A 21786-nucleotide genomic window follows, 5' to 3' on the forward strand; every position below is an offset into this window, starting at 1 on the left:
GTATACAGTATAAGCCCCTGATGGTGAAGGAAGCATAGAGGGATTAACTTGCAACCCGACAGAAAATATGAGAACAGAACTGATTTTCACACGAAGATTTAAAACCTGAGAGCGAGAGACACATTGATGAGGAACCAACAACAATATTCACTTGACACTACAGGTAGGGATACTAGACACACTGATTATCTATCTCAACTTTCTCAACCTCTTGCCTATATCTGTCTAGTACACAAATCCATAGGTAGTACTATGTTCACCTGTATGGCTGGATGCTGGTCACTCAAGCCTATACTCTTACTGTTATTGGTATAGGGGTTTGGGAAGGGGGTCTCGGGCAACTATGCCGTTATAGTCTTAAGCCATTGTCAGTCGACCACCCGTGAAGGTAACTGCTGGCTATGTGGTTCAGGTTAACTACAGTAATTAACGACCTCTTGGTAAGGTTTGGTAAGAAGTTAGGTGAGGGTAATTAGTTGGGTTTGGTTAATTAGGATGGTAAGGTAAGGTTAGATTAAATTAGGTTAGGATAATTATTGGGTTAGGTAAGATTAGGTAAGTTCGATTAAGATAGTTAATTGGATTAGGTTTCATTAGTTATAGTTAGGTTAGCTTTCCTGATTGAAGTTCGGTCTTAATTAAAATCTCCCTCGAGCTAATATTACAATGGTCACCAAGCCTCGTGTAAGGAGCATCACTTCCTGTTCTTATTACTCTTCACGTCCACGCGTTGGTGAGTAGGAGGGGGAGTGTTGTGTATGCTAATGTACCTTTTTAACTGTATAACACATACTCCATCCAGAATCCATCCTTCTACCTTCAAAACCTCTAACCTCTCCACCCCCAAACCTCTTGACCCTCCCACCTCCAACCTTCCTGACCTCCCTCCACTCCAATCTCTTCCTGAATCCTCCTCCGTCTCCAATCCTCGCCAGAACTCTCTCTCCACCTCCAAACCTCCTGACCTCCACCTCCAACTCTCTGATCCCTCCTCCACCTCCAATCCTTCCTGATCCTCCTCCACCTCCAAATCCCCTTCCTCCTGATCCTCCATCCAAATCCCAGCCCAAACCTTCTTACCACCACCACCTCCAATCCCTCCTACCATCTACAACCTAGCCTAAATCCCTTCCACCACCAAACCTCCCCTATCCTCCTCTCCACGTTCTGAGAACTCTATACCTGCTTATCAAGTCCTTTGTCTCTACTCTCAACCACCAGGCCCCCCCCATCCCGGGTCTCTCTCATCCTCGACAAGTCAATCAGAGCACCGCCAGATATGGAGACACCGCCGCTCTGCAAAACTCATTTCGCAAAGCTGATTCGCTAATATTCGCATCATTTTACGCCGGTTTCCCATCAATAATAATGTCCCCCCCCCCCCTAATTTGCTTTCTGGATAAGAGGACGAATCGACAGAGGCAAAAATCCCATTTACAGGGAACAGTCTTTTAGGGGAAAATATATTGGGATTTTTTTTTTCTTCTTTTCATGAATTGATTGGTATTTGGGAGAAATTCTCTTGGTAATGTTTTGAAATAATATTTTACGGAAATCTATGGTGAAGTTAGGGAAGCTTTGGGGATAATACTAGGGAATTTTTTAGTGTAATTCTTGGGGAAAATACCGAGAGAAACCTTTAAGGAAATCCTGGGGGAAATATTTAGAGATAAACGTGCGTGAATATATTAGGGTAATTTTTGCTGCAATCTTTATGGAAATCTATAAGGAAAATCTTTAGCTAGAATAAAAGGAGGTCGTTAATATAAAGTGGCCGCTATATACGGTATAGTAGCTGGTGTATATAAGTCGCTATATAACGGAACTAATGTAAACAGGCTGCTATATACAAGTCGCTAATGCTGTATAAAAACTGGCCGCTATAATAAGACACTAGGAAAGGATGAACAGGGAGCTGCTGGTCGCTATAGGGAGGTGGCCGCTGTTATTAAGGGTAATAACATTAACGTCTAGCCCTTGTAATCAAAGATGGCCAGCCGTTAAGTCACGTGGGCGGGAAATGAGTTACTCTCCCCTCCCTCCTTCCTTACCTGTCGGCCGATGGGGGTTTATTGGTTTCGCTGGCTGTGTGTGTGTGTGTGTGTGTGTGTGTACCCAGCAGCAATTAACCTGATGTTAACTCGATTTGTGGATCGTATTCCTGGGTATTGCTAGCCAGCACAGCTGGCGAGTTGCCCGGTCTTTTCGGACTATTCCTTGACACTGAATCATGCAGCTCGTTAACTTAGGGTGTGGTTGTTGTGTTGGCGACAGTTTCTACACCTTAAACACTGGGTCATGCAGCTCGTTAACTCAGGGTGTGGTTGTTGTGTTGGCGACAGTTTCTACAACTTGAACAAATTCACGCCTAGGTGGCCCTTAGGCCGGCCAACCTAGTTACACGAGGGACAACCATTAAAATAATGTGTGAGTGTGTGTGTGTGTAGGGGGGGGGGATTGGGTAACGCTACACAAAAATAATAATGAGTTATGACCAATAACTCTCACTGGAAGGAGTTATATATCTCCCACTCTTCTCTCTCACTCATGTCTCTCCCCCACTCATCTTTCTCTGCACGCTTAACCTATCACCTAATTTTGCTCGTCAACGAACTTTTTAAAGCACATTTTTCCACTCGGTCATGTTGACGCTGAGGATTGACCCGAATGACGTCATTAATCTCCGGGTCATTAGTCGCATCATGCAGGTGAGTCACACAGGTGTGTTGGCCTAGGTAGGAGGATACTGAGGGGGGGGAGGGGGGGGGGTTAAAGCTTTAATACGCCGGTCTATAAAAAGTACTGCCATTCATCTACTCATGGATACATTTTATATAAAAGTTCATCAAGAAAATACAAGGTAGCGTTAACTGACTATATTTATTGATGTGTTGCACTAACATTGATAATTTGAAAATCTCAATAGTTGGGAGTTAATCATCTCTTATAATAATCCCGGGTAATGAGAGTCTGTAAGCAGCTGTAGACAATATGGCGTAACGTACACGACTTTACAGCGGTGTTTGTAGAGAATGCCCGAGAAGATCAACAATAATTGATAATGAAAAGGTTTGAACAGACTTGTGCTGTGATAGACAACAAGGGCGATGTGGCAGCTCTTCAAGGTGCCACGCGGGCGTGTACAATATGTGCAAGAAACAAGCAAGACGGTCACGACCACATAAAACGAACACGGTTCTTCATTTCCCGAGGGAACAATTTCATGATCGGGTCATATCTAATCGCCATCATGGACGATTTACAACTTAACCATCCCACTCGTTACAGATCTGAATCCCGGTAGTTATCTCTTATGAAGATTCCTGAAGGATAAAATCTTCGGGAATAATCCACATAAAGTTGAAGAATTTAAGGCAGACACGACAAGAAACTCTGGCTGCAGGTACGGGAAACTGAGGTCGGCGTCGGCAAATGGTCCACAGGGATCACGTACTGAACATATATTTACGGTAATAAAATCTTCCTCTCTTTATTACTGATGTGGTATATGAACCATTACTCTAAGTGTAATATATCAATAAATAGAGGCATTTAATTGTAGAAAGATACACCATGAACGCTTTCTTTACACACACACACACACACACACACACACACACACACACACACACACACACACACACACACACACACACACACGCACACACACACGACACCTATGAACTCCTGACCTTAGTGAAACAAAATCAGAGGTAAACAACACGATACAATTATCCGCGCGAGAAATAAATAACCTAAACATTATGTCTTTATTTTTCTGTAACACTAAAACGATTAAGTAATTTCACCTGGCGATTGAAGACTTAATAATCTCCCAAATTCCTGTTACGATATCAAGAAAAATTACCGACTTTAATTTCCTGCTGAAAATTACTCACTGAAGAATAGTTTCCAATATTTTTTCTCCAAGGAGTAAAGCAAATGGTTGGTAATTTAAGCCCTGAGATGAGGAATATATATTGTGCTCTTGAAAAAAAAAATAAGTTCCAATAACAAATCACTACTTAGAAAAAAAAATACAAACTGCAATTTCCTGGTGAAAATATATACCTCCGAAAAAGAGATAAAAATATATAACTTTTGGGGGGGTGGGTGGTGGCGGGTGGGCCGGGTGGAGGTGAGGTAGAAGTGAGGTGAGGTGGGCAGGTGAGGTGGGTGGGGGTGGGGGGTGAATAATGATCCAGATGGAGAAAATAACAGAGATATATACTACTACAATAAACTCCAATATTAAAAGACTATTGGAAAAATTACAAACTTTTAATTTCGTGTAAAAAAACAACAACAACATTATCGTCTTCCAAAGAGCGAGTACAATGACTTAGCCCCCTGAGTACAAGGTCATCGTACTCAAGGTAATAAGGTGTTGTATATGAAAGATTAAAATATTGTCCTCAAGGGAATAAGTTCGTTGTATTCAAGGGGTAAAGATGTCTTAATCAATGGACTCGGGTGATTTTAATTTTTGGGAACGACCCTAAAGAAACATTAAATCACAAACACAACACCAATTAAAAAAAAACTCCTTAATAAAAAAAACAATCATATCCTGTTAAAAATTATACCCCCTTCCCCCACCCACCCCCGTCCTCCTTAAAAAACTAACAAATAAACTAAAAAATCTAAAAAAAAAAATTTTTCTTTGATTTTTTTTGAGGGGTATAATGAAACGAGTGAGCAATTAAACCGTGAGATCGGAACTCATTTTGTGGAGTGGTGAGAAAAAAGCGGACATGATTGACCCGGGGAGCCAGTGACTGAAATAGAATGCCGAGGTATGACGGTGAGCCACATTATTAACATTCATGATGGATCAATGTGGTGGACTTTTATAATACATTCTTTTTAACGTGTTAATTATTAATGATTTGATAAGGGATTTTATTTTTGACTTATTAAGGTAAACAAAAAAATGGTAAATATTATCTGGACTTCACTTTGTTTGTTATACATTTCTAGTGTTATTATTCATTCTTGTTAATGCTAAAAAAAATAAATGTTAATATTATATTTTTTAACTTATTAAAATTTCTTGTTTGTGGTAATTTTATGAACGAATTTTGTATTATTATTTTTACTTGTCAACATTATGAAAGTTGTGTTGGTAGTAATATTATGACGAGAGAAAATAGAGTGTTGGGTGACCGTGTAGTGCTGTAGATATCGGTGGTGTGATTGTGTCTGTCTGTGTGTCGTTGTCTGTCAGTTAGACCGTCTGTCTGTTTGTTTGTTTGTTTGTTTGTTCGTCCCTTTAGCTGATTGTCAATGTGTGTGTGTGTGGGGGGGGGCAACCACGTACACGAATTGTTTACATTTCTGACCTTTGTGAATACGAGCTTGACCTTGACTCCACCCAAGCTGAGCTTGACCTTGACTCACCCAAATACAGGCTTGACCTTGGCTCCACCCCAAATACAGGCTTGACCTTGACTCACCCAAATAAGCCCAGCGCCAGCCCACCCAAATACTGGAAAGCTATTGCCAGCTCACCCAAATACGAGCTTGACCTTGACTCCACCCAAAGACAAGCTTGACCTTGACTCCACCCAAATACAAGCTTGACCTTGACTCCACCCAAATACGAGCTTGACCTTGACTCCACCCAAATACGAGCTTGACCTTAACTCTCACCAATCGATACTCACCCCAACTATGACCATCCTCACCCTCACGGCCTCTCCTGTACTACACAATATGATCGTCTAAACCAGCGAGTCTAAATAAACACCCACATGACTGAATAAAGTTAAAATGACTACAATTTATCCTACAGCACAGGTGATAATACACACAGGTGGAGGCAATATTCAGCAGGTATATAACAGTGACTATAACATCTACATTTAATTCTATAATATAAATGTAATTGTCTCTAATATAAACCAGACAAGGGAAAAATACCTGTGATGACGTGGCCGGACACACACACACACACACACACACACACACACACACACACACACACACACACACACACACACACACACACACACACACACACACACACACACACACACACACACACACACACACACACACACACACACACACACACACACACACACACACACACACACACACACACACACACACACACACACACACACACACACACACACACACACACACACACACACACACACACACACACACACACACACACACACACACACACACACACACACACACACACACACACACACACACACACACACACACACACACACACACACACACACACACACACACACACACACACACACACACACACACACACACACACACACACACACACACACACACACACACACACACACACACACACACACACACACACACACACACACACACACACACACACACACACACACACACACACACACACACACACACACACACACACACACACACACACACAGATCAGGATGAGAGAAAGAAATCTAGTTTGCATTATACCAATGGAAGTGTCTGTGGATTTTTCTAAGCTAAATATACAGCTCTAGAATGCATTACATACATATGTATACTTCGTCCAACTTACACAAGTTGTTTTATTATCAAGTCATTTCTATTATCATTTTAATTAAAGTCCACAAACAGTGTCGAGTATAAAAGAGGATCATTCATAAACACCAAAACACAATATAAATTCCTAGACAATTAAGGAGATCCCGAGGACATAGAGGCTTAGATCCTCCACTCCAAAATGAAAACAATAAAGAAGGTTTTTTTATAATATACGAGAGAGAGAGAGAGAGAGAGAGAGAGAGAGTTACGTATATGTGAGAGTAACCTATTTAGTGCAGAGTGACCCGGGCGAACGTACGGTCGTCACAACTCACCTGAACTATACCTCTGAATTAACAGGTAAATCAGAGCACAGTGGAGTATGCAGTTACTTCCGGTGTCTGTTGCTTAATGTATAGGAGACATGGAGTGGATTACGAGAGAGAGAGAGAGAGAGAGAGAGAGAGAGAGAGAGAGAGAGAGAGAGAGAGAGAGAGAGAGAGAGAGAGAGAGAGAGAGAGAGAGAGAGAGAGATTCACTTATTTAGTTGCCAGAACCCATCCCTTCCTCCCTCTCTCCTTCCCTCCTTGCTATACTCTCTCCTCCTTCACCCCTCTCCTCCTCACCAGTCCTTCATTTACATCTGAAATTTCCCTTCGTCTTTTCACACACGATTCTTTTCCTGTTACCCAATGGCTTCTTCCTTCCTACAATGGCCCCTTCCTTCCTCTCGATTGACTCACTTCTTGCTTTTTTCAAATCCCCCTTTCCTTCCTACAAAATCCCCCTTCTCTCATTCCTTCCTTCAAAATCTCCCTTCAAAACCACCTTTATTTCCTTCCTTCAAAATCCTCCTCCTTACTTCCTTCAAAATCCTCCTCCTTCCTTCAAAATCCTCCTCCTTCCTTCAAAATCCTCCTCCTTCCTTCAAAATCCCCTCTCCTCCTTCCTTTACTCTCACCACCTTCCCCTCTCCTACGATGAAAATCTCTCTCTATCATGTTTCCTATCGCAAGGGGAGACATATTGTTCTTCCTGTTGCCCCTCTTCCTTCTTCCTTCCTTCACAAACAATACATAACACAAGAATCATTCCCTCTCATCGACTCACATTACCTGTACATTATTATACCTGGGTCCTGAAACACAATCCTATTCGCCCTTGGTATTGTTTTCAGCGTCATTAGTGTCAATTACAGTATAGTTATCATTATTATTATTATTATTATTATTATTATTATTATTATTATTATTATTATTATTATTATTATTATTATTATTATTTATTATTATTATTCAAGGCATTCCTCCTTCCTTCCTCCCTGCAAACCTATTTCTTCCTCGTCTTCCCACTTCTCGGTTTTCTGTTCCTCCCCCTACTGTTCACCTTCCTACTCCTCCCCTTCTTCCAACTCCTCTCCCCTTCCTACTCCCTTTACTCATCCTCCTCACCCACTTCATACTCCTTCCCCCTCCACTCCTTCATTCCTCATCCTCCCTTTCTTCCTCCTCCTACTACTCCTTCCTCCTCCCCCCACTACTCCCTCCTCCTCCTCGTCTACTACTACAGGCAGAGACATAAACTCAGGAATGTCTCCCATCAACCCAGAAACTCCGCTAATACAACCCTGACTTAAGCATGGCGTCTACTGTACAGTGTTTCCCTGGAGCATAGCGCTTGGAGAAGTGTCTAGAATGGAGCGTCTGGAGCATAGCATCTTCAGTATAGCGTATAGGGCATGGCGTTATAGTATAGAACCTGGAGCATAGTATATAGAGTATGGTAGTGTCCAGAAAAGAGCGTATTAAGCATAGTATCATCAGTATAGCGTCTGAGTATAGCAACTAAAGTGTAACGTATGGAGCATAGCGTCTACGGTATAGCTCTGGAGTATAGTATCCGGAGTGTCTAGTATAGTAGTGCATAGCGCGTTTAGTGCATCGAGTATAGCGTCTATACAATAGCATTGTGAGGGTTACATAAGCATAGCACCGGCATTTTCATGATATAGCATCTAGTGTAGAGCATGTTTAGTATATCATAACAGAAGTATATTAATAACGGTATACACTCAAAGTATATCAGGACCAGTATAGCAACCAAAGTATATTATCAGCACCAAACAACCTCACTATATCACCAGCAAGACAGAACTATTGATTAAAGTCAGTATACCAGGGAGACTGTACTGCCTTGGAGACCTGTGGACTGATCGCCTTGGAGACAGCTTCATCCTCCTCCGTCCCCCATAAAAAGACAGGAGATTAATTTAGACGGGAGATGCATCCTGTCTCCTCTTTACTGAGTGATGAATATATGATGAGATGGTGCGGATTATATGCAATTATATATTAGCCAAATGTGTGTGTGAGGAGAGGGGGGAGAGGGAAAGAAGAGGGAGAGAGGGAGGGGGGAACGTGGGGGCGTCTGCTGCTCGACTCTCGTTTCAGCTAGACTTTGTTTACGATAATCAGCTGTTTAGTGAGAGAGGCGTGAGCTGAAGACGATACGAGGGCGTGGGTGTAGAGGTGGCAGGGACGTGTATGGGGGAGGGGTGGCAGGGGCGTCTCTGAGAGGGAGGGGTGGCAGGGGGCGTCTCCAGAGGGAGGGAAGGGTGGCAGGGGCGTCTCTGAGAGGGAGGGGGGTGGCAGGGGCGTCTCTGAGAGGGAGGGGGGTGGCAGGGGAGTCTCTGAGAGGTAGGGGGGTGGTAGGGGCGTCTCTGAGAGGGAGGGTGGCAGGGGTATTAATAATAGGGGTGGCAGAGGCATCTTAAGACACACACGAGGGAGCTAGGCATGTGCCACCCCACATTAGTGAGGGATGACTGAGAGATTCCAAGGACTTAGCAATCAGGAGCCTGAAGCTTGGTGAAATGACTTCTGGAGGCCAGCCGAGGGTTGGCAGGGAGGGAACCTCAGGCGGTCTGGTTTTTGAAGCCATAGCAACAGAAGAGAGATGCTGGGACTCATCATGTTTAAGCCATAGCAACATAAGAGGGATGCTGGGACTCATCATGTTTAAGCCATAGCAACATAAGAGGGATGCTGGGACTCATCATGTTTAAGCCATAGCAACATAAGAGGGATGCTGGGACTCATCATCTTTGAGCCATAGCAACATAAGAGGTATTCAGTGACACTAATAATTTTTCATCGCCATGTAGCTATACAGTGTATATTGGTGCAAATCATGCCCACAAACTTACACATTTACACAAGCACACATGTTTACATCCTGAGTCTTTTACAAGGAGACGCGAAGTCATCGTTCATCTTGTTTACTTAAAGGTTCCAAATTGTCAAGACGATCCTACTGCCTCTCTCTCTCTGTCCTTCCTTCCTTCCTTCTTGCCTTCTCTCTCTCTCTCTCTGCTTCACATAATTTCATTATTCATGAACTGGCAAGATGTGATTTCCGGCGTTGATGGAGTTTCCTAATGCTATCTCAAATTTGTGTTTCAGATCTTAACTTTAAGAGATGTGGAGACGCCCAGAAGCCAGGTTTTGATGTGTGTCTTCTTGTTTCAGTGTGGTAAGTGTGTTTCAGTGTGGTAAGTGTGTTTCAGTGTAGCAAGTGTGTTTCAGTGTGGCAAGTGTGTTTCAGTGTGGCAAGTGTGTTTCAGTGTGGCAAGTGTGTTTCGGTGTGGTAAGTGTGTTTCAGTGTGGTAAGTGTGTTTCGGTGTGGTGTGGGTGTTTCAGAGAGGTGTGGGTGTTTTTCAGTGTGGTAAGTGTGTTTCAGTGTGGTAAGTGTGTATCAGTGTGGTAAGTGTGTTTCAGTGTGGTAAGTGTGTTTCAGTGTGGTAAGTGTGTATCAGTGTGGCAAGTGTGTTTCAGTGTGGTAAGTGTGTTTCGGTGTGGTGTGGGTGTTTCAGAGAGGTGTGGGTGTTTGAGTGTGGTGTGGATATGTTTCAGTGTGATATGAATATATTTCAGGTGGTGTGGATATGTTCCAGTGTTATATGGATATGTTTCAGTGTGGTGTGGGTGTTTCAGTGAGATGTTGGATGTTTTTCAGTGTGGTAAGTCTGTTTCAGTGTGGTGTGGATATGTTTCAGTGTGGTGTGGATGTGTTTCAGTGTGGTGTGGATATGTTTCAGTGTGGTGTAGATGTGTTTCAGTGTGGTGTGGATATGTTTCAGTGGGGTGTGGATGTGTTTCAGTGGTGTGGATATGTTTCAGTGTGGTGTGGATGTGTTTCAGCGTGGTGTGGATATGCTTCAGTGGTGTGTGGATGTGTGCCAGTGCCTTTTAGGTAGTCAGTCAGTTAAGACGTTCGCTGGGCTGATACTAAAGGCAGAAATATATCATTAATTAGAATTGTTTTGATATGAGGATATGACAACGTTGACCTCCAGCTATGACCTTGACCTCCCGTTATGGCCTTGACCTAACACTGTGGCCTTGACCTCCCGTTGTGACCTTGACCTCCCTTGGTTCAATTACTTGAAAAATGATCCAGTGTTAAATTACCCTCGTATAAATTTTCAGTGGAACATACATACATACATACATACATACATACATACATACATACATACATACATACACATCAGTAAAACCTGGGAAAAAAAAACTAACAACGGCACAACACACGACGGCAGATCGACACACACACACAGACAATCTCCCCCAATCGTCTCCAATCCCACATGAGCGGGCTAGTAAATCCTTCTTGCTGGTGGTGGTGGTGGTGATCTAATCAATCCCCAATCCCTGGCGTAATTCCCGTGTCCACACAACTACTGCCTTCCCTCAACCCTAATCTCGACTCACCAAATCACCAATCCTCACTGTTACACCAATCACCCATTGAAGAGATCTGAGTAAGTTCAGTAAAACAAGGTCGAACAAAGCCCCAATCTCTCTCTCTCTCTCTCTCTCTCTCCTCAAATTACCTATCATCTTCCTCACTTGCCTCATATTTTACTTCCTCACCCCCGGCCTTTCCTCTCCTCCCATTCCAGTTTCTTCTTCAGGAGACTAAAGAACCAAGGGAGTTTATACCACGATCAGGAGAGTTCAATCATATGATTTTCTCCTACTCTTGCTCCTCCTTCCTTTTAACCACCCTCCACTCAAGTTTTTCCTCCTCCCTCCCTTCTACCCTCCCTCCACTTTGTTCCTTCCTCCATCTCGCACGCCCCTCCCTCCTTCCTTCCCATCCATCCACAATTTTTTTCTCCTCCTCTTCCCCCTTCTTCTTTTCGTCCTTCCTTCCTCTAACCCACCCACCCTTCCTTCCTCTCTCGATTCTCTACTTCTCTTCCTCCTTCTCACCCATCATCTTTTCTTTCTTCCTTCCTCTCGCACGCTCTCCCTCCCTTTACCGCATTATTTGCTCCTCTCCCCCCCCCCTACCCATTCATCCAGCTTCCCTTTCTTCCTCCCTCCCCAGTTTCGTCACCTGGGAGATGTAGGAAGCTTACGGCACATAATCAGAGGTATGTTGGTACAGTACTTCATCATGCTGGACCGAATTGTGAGAGAGAGAGAGAGAGAGAGAGAGAGAGAGAGAGAGAGAGAGAGAGAGAGAGAGAGAGAGAGAGAGAGAGAGATTTAGTTTTTGGTCACTTATATAATGATCGCAAGAAGAAAAGAGATTATTTCTTACAATAAATATGTCTAAGAAAGGCTCGGGATAAAGCCACAAACGCCCCCAGCAAAATATTGTGTTGGTCGTGGTTTCGAGACAAAGTGTTCCTCCTGGAGTTTGTTTAGTCGTATGTCAAAGGTTAACACCTCACTACCTGGCCTCTCATGTATGCTAATTGCGGTTATTCTGGACGAGGGCTTCACGCTCAACTATATCCAGATCTTCAACTATTTGTACAAAACTAACGGCCACTAAAGCTTGGTTCCCTTGTTGGAGTGGTGAGGACTTATTGGAGCACATCTCAAGGCAACATGACGGATCCACGCCTTATCCACCGAGCCCTACTGACATGGCTGAGTGTGGTGAGACTCCATCCCGTTATAACAAGACCTTGAACTTCACTCAATATCATTTTGTCATGAAGATGGCGGTCACGAGGTAAAAAAAAGTGGGGTCAGGTCTCAAGGCGTAACGATGTCAGAGCAGCAAGAGTCAGGAGTGCCATGGGTCAGGAGTGCCATGGGTCGGGAGTGACATGAGTCAGGAGTGCCAAGAGTGTCATGGGTCAGAGTTCAAAGGGTCAAAGCACAAGGAGTCAAGTTGTGTGTAGCCATGAGCCCACGGGGTCAAAATTTTTAGAAATCGTGACGTCACGGGAATAGGATTACCTAAGTTCAGTGGTCACAAAGTAAGTGAAGCAAGCGTCTGAGATCCAAGGAGTTGAGAGCAATAGTGCCACTGGGGTTAGGGATCAGAGTGCCAGAGGACGTCAGGTGTCAGAGTGCTGCAGGGGTTGAGGGGTCAGAGTGCCGCCGTCATGAGAGAGGGCCACCCCACCTGACATGAAAGTTTCAGAGGCTGGCAGGATCAACAACTTCAGTGCCCCCCAGGCCCAACTCCCTGCCACAGCCTACCCCCTCCCCCTAACCCCCACAGCCTACCTCCCCCCCCACAGCCTACCCCCCTTCCCCCCACCAGGCTCTCGTTCTTTGTGCCTGAAATCCCCAGGTGTGGGACGTGTGCACAGCAATGTGAAAAAAATATAAAGTAAAATAAAATAATAAAAAAATGGATTATGGTGGATGTCCAGATCAGAACAACTTTAAAGAATGATAAAACTATATATCTAAAAAGATCTAGATAAAGAAAAGATGAATCAGTTAGACGACGGTAAATAAGAATAAAAGTAAAACTAAAAAAAAGGCAAATTGGGTTACGGCTGATAAGAGATCCACAGTAAAAAAAATGTAGTGGACAGCCCGTCGACAGGAAATGTAAGTAAAAACCAAATAATCCGACCAGAGCCTCGGGGTACTGGAGCTAAGAGTGTGTGTGTGTGTGTGTGTGTGTGTGTGTGTGTGTGCTGTAATGGTCAGCATTCACGCCTCGCAAGAGAGTGGACCCGGGTTCGATCCCCAGGCAGGGTGAAACTATGAGCAAGTTTCTTTATTCCATTTGCCTCTGTCTACCCAGCAATAATTGGGAACCTGGATGTTAATCGATTTGCGGATCGTGTTCCGGGGTAATGGTTAGCCAGTGCCGTTGTCCGGTCTTCTCGGACCATTCCTTGACACTGGGTAATGCAGCTCGTTAACTTAGTGTGTGGTTGTTGTGTTAGCGACAACTTCTACACCTTAAACAAATTCACGCCTAGGTGGCCCTAGGGCTGGCCATCCTCGTTACACGAGGGACAACCATTATTATTGTGTGTGTGTGTGTGTGTGTGTGTGTGTGTGTGTGTGTGTGTGTGTGTGTGTGTTTGTACGACATTCATGGTGTGTTTATGGACCTAAAGCTCCTAAGAGAGAGAGAGAGAGAGAGAGAGAGAGAGAGAGAGAGAGAGAGAGAGAGAGAGAGAGAGAGAGAGAGAGAGAGAGAGAGAGAGAGAGAGAGCCCATCAAATCAACAAAACCCAGGGAAACTGAAGTAAATGAAAGTACACACACACACACACACACACACACACCAAAATACATAACTTCAAGAGAAAACTCTACCAAAACAACCACCACCCCCTCCCACCCCCCTTACTGGAAAAAACCCCTTCACTAACTCACTAAAACGGACGGACGGAGGTAAGTAAACAGGAGACGTACAGTAACTCGGCAGCAGGGATGAGATGAGAGACCGGGAAACCCAACTGAGGGGTGAGGGTGAGAGAGAAACTCGCTCACTCCACAACAGTTAGCTAATTTGCTTACCTTAGTTAGTTGAATTTGTTAATTTAGTTAGAGAGGAATGGAGGGAGGATGTGTGTGTGTATGTGTGTGTGTGTGTGTGTGTGTGTGTGTGTGTGTGTGTGTGTGTGTGTGTATGTGTGTGTGTGTGTGTGTGTGTGTGTGTGTGTGTGTGTGTGTGTGTGGGCTGGCTGTAAGGTGTGTGTTATATTACGCTGTTGGCAAGGTGTTCTGTGTTCTACTGTTGGTGTTCTGGTGTTCTTGTGTCCGCCCGTCTGTCCGTCCGTCTGTCTGTCAGTGCGTCAGTCCACCCGGTTATTCTAGAACGTTTGGTGTGAGACGTGTGATTACCCGTCTCATACCAAACGTTCTAGTTCTCTATATTATTAAAACAAATTATACAACAAACCTAAACAAACCAAACCAAACGAAACCTAACCTAACCAAACCAAACCAAACCTAACCAAACCAAACCAAACCTAACCAAACCAAACCAAACCTAACCTAACCTCTGGGAAAATTATACAAAAGCGAGAGGGAGACACAACACACCTCCACCAACACCCACCTTCAGGATAAATTGGTTCTTCGGCACGACAATACTGAGTGATCTGGGGGGTGCTCTTTCTGTGGTCAATTAACAACAGAGAGAGAGAGAGAGAGAGAGAGAGAGAGAGAGAGAGATAAAAGACTTGAGATGGTCCTTTTTATGAGTGACCAAATTAACAAACGAGAGAGAGAGAGAGAGAGGGAGGAAAATGAAGAGTGAGAAATGAAGAGACAAGAGAAAAGAAGAGTAGAGAAGAGAGTTTATTTTTCAATCTCCTTAACTTAAGCCTGACGGAAACTAATGACCCAGACTTGTGTTCATTGTGTTGCTTCTGATAGACGATGGAAAATGCTGGCAGTCAAGCCGAGTATTTGCCAAAGCTTACGTATGCAAAAAAGCCTTGCTCGTATTTTGGTCGACGCGCCAGCCTCCCCCTCTCACTAATGATATGCCGAGTGGATACTGCAACAGGTCAGGGGGAGGGGGGGGGTCAGAGGGGGAGGGGAGGGGAAGTAAGTAAAGCAGTCGTGGCCAAGTGATTTTTTTCCCGCAGCTGAAATGTATAATTTTTTTTTATTCATACTTGGTAAATGTACAATGGTTTCGAGGGAGTTGTTGGAAGGAAAGGATTAATTTCAGCACTGGCATCATTAAAGACAATTCGAACAGTTACAGTATATCTCGATCAACTTTCTTTCTCGAAACCAAATTACTCTCTTACGCTTTTGACTTTCTAGCTAGTAAGTAATTATCAAAATCTAATTCAAAGTTCATTTCATTCTCGCCCTCCACTAGGGACATACAGCAGAATCAAGGTCGCCTTAGTTGAGCGAGTGGACATACTGTACATCTATACAGAGCTGTCAACCATTGTCCTGATTTACAAAGGTCCTTACGTAAAAATGTCCTTAACTGACACAAGTAAGATAGAACATGAAAGCCAAACTAACATTCAATATGGCACTTAAATTACACCGAGACTGTACGTTAATTAGCTATTCACTCAACACCAATCAGAAGATATTATTAACGTATAGAACATCTGTGGATCCGGAACTCAACACTGAAATCTATACCACCTGAATTTCTCCTCCCAATAACGGAAAAATATGTTCGTTGAGTTATGGAAAGCGTACAGGTGTTGAAGACTGACACCTGACTGTTCATTACACTAATAAGACGTTCGGGTCAAAGTCAACCTAATTCCGGTTCAGTGATCACGGAACCATCTACGCCTGCCACCTGTCTCGTAGGTGTGTCTGTCCTTAACAAAGTCGGTTGCTATGGCTATTCCTGTCACTAACACTTATCACTGTCTCACCGTCACTGTCTATCCCTTCTATTCCTGTCACTAACACTTATCACTGTCTCACCGTCACTGTTTATCCCTTCTATTCCTGTCACTAACACTTATCACTGTCTCACCGTCACTGTTTATCACTTCTATTCCTGTCACTAACACTTATCACTGTCTCACCGTCACTGTCTATCCCTTCTATTCCTGTCACTAACACTTATCACTGTCTCACCGTCACTGTCTATCCCTTCTATTCCTGTCATTAACACTTATCACTGTCTCTACCACTGTCTATAACAATATATTAACTCACCTTTGACAATCACACCAAAAGAATGAAAGTTACAATTCACAAAAATTTCTGCCATATAAAGTAATTTGAATTCCAGGTCACAGATCACGTCAATGCAAAACTGGACATAATTTATACATTTCCCTTGTCGTCCAGTAACACGTCAAGTCACCCCTCACTGCAATACACTCTCTCGTCCCCTAAATTTCACCCTAGATTTCACAGCTTTTTTACTCCTTTCAGCCATCCCCTCCCCCCATTCTATCTTTCCCCTAGCCTCCCCTCCCCAAACTCTCCACCTTCCCACCCCATCCCACACCCAACCCTATCCTCCCCTCTACCCAACTCCCCACCTTATCCTCCTCTCCACCTCCCCACCCAATCCCACCCTACCCTCCACCCCCCACCCCACCACCCCTACCTCGGCGTCCCACAGGTCTGGCAATACTGCAACTACAGGTATATGAAAACCTTCTGGTGAGGAACAAATATTTGCTTCTCCTTAACGGGACAAAAACCCACACCGCGTAAGGCTGATATTTACATGGGAATAACTTGTGCTTGGTAGTTGAGATGAGGAGAGAGTGGCAAGCCCGGCCAAACACGGCGATTAATGCACCTTATTTACACAACTGTAAACTGAGGGAGAGAGGGAGGGAGGGAGGGAGGGAGAGAAACAGAGGGAGAGTAAGTGAGCCAGATGTGCAGTGATGCATTTGTGTTTTCTTTGTCAGGGATGGTGGTGGAGGAGAGGGAAGGGAGCAACAATGCATAAGAGGGAAGTGGTAAAAGAGAGAGAGAGAGAGAGTGATGAATACGGGAGTAATACAAATGAGACGATTAATGCAGTTCACACACACACACACACACACACACACACACACACACACACACACACACACACCTGTAAAATGAGAGAGACAAAGACAGAGAGAGAGACAGAGAGAGAAAGAGAGAGTAAACACACCAGACAACCAACACACACACACAGTCGACAGCAACAGCGTCAGGAAGGAGGAGTGTGGGAGGCAGCGTCCGGCCAGAAGCGTCCAACCAATCATCACGGTTTATAGGTTCTGGCAGCATGGAAAGAAACGTCAGCACTTTACCGCCGCGTACCAAGGCGTAAAGGGGCCATAAAATGTAATCTGTCTAAGGAATATTAATATACACTATCTTGGACGTTTATGTAATGTGACAATTTATTCTTTATCTTTTATATCTTTTAGGATTTTGCAGGGAGAGTAATGAGATTTTGTGCAAGTTTGGAATATGAAAGGATTTTTATTCCAAACAATAAAAAAAAATGCAAACAATATTAAACAACGAAACATGTAAACAAACAACGGAAACAGACTGTGGAAACATCATGGGGTAGACGGCGACTATCTCCATGGTAGGCGTTAGCAACAAGACCACCCCCTGCCCCCACACCCTATCCCCTCTCATGTCCCAGATCTACTATGTAAATTAGACTCCTTCCTTGGTCCAGCACCGATAGGCTCCGGGACAAGCATTTTTTTTATGTAAATGAAAATATATTTGTAAACGAAGATAAATACTAAAATTCTGGAAAGGTTGGGAGGAATAGATTGGAAGGGAGGGGGGAAGTGAGAGGATAGGAGGGGAAATGGAGAAGGGTGGGGAATAGATGGGAAAGTAGGGAGCGGGAGAGAGAGAAGAGGGGAGAGGGAGGTAGGAGAGGAATAGGAAGGAAGACAAAAAGAATGCAAACAAATGCTTACTGACAAAATTCTAACCTTACATAACCTGGAAATATTCTGAAGACAATGAGGAAGAGAGAGAGAGAGAGCCACCTGAGAATTAGACACCCCAGCTTATATCACCTGAAGATTAACCCCTGTAATACTATCTGGAGGGATTAGGTTAGATTAAATTAGGTTTGGGTTGGGTAGGTTAGGTTACGTTGGGGTAGGGTAAGTTAGGTTAGGCTGTGGAAGGTTAGATTAGACTGGGTTACATTACAGTAGGTTAGCTAAGGTTAGGGTGGTTAATCATCAGGTGAAATAAGCTGGAGTGTCTAATCTTCAGGTTATAAAAAAAATATCAATGAAAATTCCACGAGTCTAATATTTTTTTGTATATAAAAGAGTAAAGCAAAATCCACAGAACTCTGCTGCAGTTTCCCCTGACTGATGGTTCTATTACGACACCAGGTAACGGGGGATTAAGAGTCCATGGAGAGACTATTTTGTATCTATGTTTAGTCCTCTTGGTGCTGAAAGAGATAATCTCTTCTCCGCCCGGCACAGAAAATGGAACTCGTTGGCCGGTGAGAGAAAATGTGTAACAAATGGCAAGGTGACGAAAGTGAGATTCTTCAGCCGAGCAAAGAAAACGTGTCTCGGCTGTAAATAGGAAACAACCTCGTGAGCTCAACATAGAAAATGGGTTTCCTCAGCCGGGTAAAGAAAATGGGTCTCATGTGCTGGATAAATAAAATAGGTCTCATTTGCAGGATAAAGAAAATGTGTCTCATGTGCTGGATAGAGAAAATGTGTCTCATGTGCTGGATAAAGAAGATGTTTCATGTGCTGGATAAAGAAAATGTGTCCCATGTGCTGGATAAAGAAAATGTGTCCCATGTGCTGGATAAAGAAAATGTGTCCCATGTGCTGGATAAAGAAAATGTGTCCCATGTGCTGGACCGAGAAAATGGGTCTCCAGGGCCAGACTAAAAAAATGGAACCCTTGTAACATAGGAAAGAGGTGAAGACTAAAGAGAGGGAGGGAGAGATAATCCCCACCAACAGCTCTTAACTCTGGGCGTGTCACCTTACATGACCCAGCCTTAGGTCACACACACACACACACACACACGTTTTAACGATATATACTGTAAAATATGATTTCTATAGTTACTTCGGCAATAGTTTATCTAATAGAAATGAGAGCATAAGTAAGCAAGTGTGTGTGTGTGTGTGTGTGTGTGTGTGTGACCTATGCATACTGTATATGCTTGTTACTCTGCTTCTCCCCGGCAAAATACGCATTGCATATAAATTATTAAAATAAACATGACAAGACTTACAGAAAAAATATATATAAGATTTTTTTTTAAAGTTGTGGTGTGTTGTGCCCTCGTCAGACACAGTTAACTGCTGGGCGGGATAAAACACCAGGTACTGAAGGAACACTTAACTGGACTTTTTCCACCTCATCTGCCCCACAATCTCCCAACTGATAGACGAAATCTTGGGTGTTATTGTGGCAATTACAGCTCGTTAGAGGGACATAACTACTGCGATTATGACGGTTAAATAAAGCCTTAATGAGGTGGGGGGCGGGGGTGAGGGAGAGGGAGTGAGAAAGGGTGAGGGTGTGAGAGTGGGGGAGGGGGAGGGGGAGGGAGAGGTGGTACCCAGGTATTATTTTATTTAGCGGGTGTTGAAGGTCTGAGTTAACATTCTATCTTAATTATATACCTGAAAATTTACCTTAAGGTCTAATGTAGGATGAACCTCACGATTAACCTGAAGATCAAATTAAAATCTACCTGAAGATCTCACCTGAAAATTTGACCAAAGACCCTCCAGACATTTTACCCAAAGACCTCCCTGAAAATTTACCTAAATACTTTGACAATATATCCAAAGACCCCCTCACCCCCCCACTGACAATTTAAACAAAGACCTCCCTAAAAATCTACACAAAGACCTTGAAAATCTACCAGAAGACCTCCCTGAAAATCTACAACAAGACCTCACTAAAAATCTACCCCTGATGGCCTGCTTGGATCGGCAAACCTAGTGAGAGACATGCCTTAGAATAATACCAAGAAGCTACAATGGGAAACTAACACCAAGTGTGAAGCGGCGAGCCCAGAAGGTCAAGGAAGGGATGGAAAGAGAGCAAGAACAAGAAATGAAGAAGAAAAGGATGGAAGGAGGAAAGGAGAAGGATGGAATAGCAAGAAGTGAGGAGATGGCAAGAGGAAAATATGGGATGGGATGGAAGGAGAAAGAAAAGGGAGTAAGAACTAAATTGAAAGGAGGAGGAAGCTAAAGGGAGGAAAGAGAAAGGGGAGGGAGGAAGGAAGGAAGGAGGAAAAGGGAGGGAGGAAGGAGGAAAAGGGAAGGAGGAAAAGGAAGGGAGGAAGAATAGGAATAAGAAACAAAATGAAGGGAGGAGGGAGGAAAATGAAGGGAGGAAGGAAGAAAAGGATGGGATGAAAGGTGGAAAAAAAAGGATGGAAGAGAAAAATGGAAAGGAATAGGAAGGGAAGCGGGAGATTTATTTAACCAGTTTCATACCCCACGTGTATACTTCAACCCAAGACTGTATTACACAAACCAGCTGATAAAATAAAACAATTGTAACCTACACATAACTTTTACGCACTTAACATCAAGATAATTCCAGAAAACACGATACAACTTCAGCAGTAAAAAAGCAATTCATCCTTAAAGGCAAATTAAATCCTTAAACGACAGGAGACATCAACTTTAAAACACTGTCACGCATCAATAGTTTTCAATCACCATAAAACAACAACAAGAGATTTTAAATATTGTTATGATGATGGAAATAAAAGATCATATATGCACCAACAATATATCTCAGACAAAAAAATGCGTTTCCCTTTATAATCACGTGACTGAAGGTACGGTAAAAATATTGCTGCCAAAATAGTGTTGATGCGGACCTCTACTGCCACTCTCCTTTACCCACGAAGGCCAATATAAACACGAGTATAACCTTCACACCTTGGAGCATCCACAACACTCTGATACTATTACGTAACTCACAGACGCCAGAAGAATTATATAAAAATCACACATTATGTACAGTAGCTAAAACAACTATCTGTGCAGGTGGGGGTCGATATGCTCCGAAATTTTACGTGTGACTAGTGACAGCTCTCATATACCAAAATTTATCGTCCATGGTCTCGTATTGTTTCCCACAAAGTATGCACAGATAGTTGTTTTAGCTACTGTACAAATTACATTAAAATGTTACATATAAATCAAATAGTAATGTATATGTAAATTATATAATGTACTGTAGGTAAAGTTACTCGAGTACTCACCAAGTGTTGATCATCGTGAGGTGTGGTTCCTGGAGTCCCACTGCGAGAGAACGCACCATTAATTCACTATACAAAACTCTGACAATATATTCTTCTACATCATTACATTGTTACGTGTCAAAGGGGTAAGAGCTGGTAACAAACAAAGAGTGAAGGTATTTAAAGAGAATTACAATATATGGTTCTTAAATTTGTATAGAGAATAACTACGGTATAATGTATGGATTGAATGTAACCCCCTTTTAATACATGAATACTTGATGATTGGAGTAGAGAAACTTAAATGAAAAGCATAAC

The 21786-nt window shown here is 43.2% G+C and overlaps 1 long non-coding RNA gene across 1 annotated transcript in view; it reads right to left on the reverse strand.

Moving 5' to 3' along the window:
* The window catches only part of LOC121876600, a 151637-nt gene extending 130107 nt beyond the window's left edge, over positions 1–21530 (reverse strand). Inside the window, exon 1 of the long non-coding RNA XR_006090785.1 lies at positions 21490–21530. This is a non-coding gene — a long non-coding RNA (uncharacterized LOC121876600). The remainder of the gene's footprint in view (positions 1–21489) is intronic.
* Between the last annotated feature and the right edge of the window lie 256 nt (positions 21531–21786).

This window comes from Homarus americanus, unplaced genomic scaffold (assembly GCF_018991925.1).
Source record: "Homarus americanus isolate GMGI-L3 unplaced genomic scaffold, GMGI_Hamer_2.0 scaffold28, whole genome shotgun sequence".
NCBI classification, from domain to species: domain Eukaryota; kingdom Metazoa; phylum Arthropoda; class Malacostraca; order Decapoda; family Nephropidae; genus Homarus; species Homarus americanus.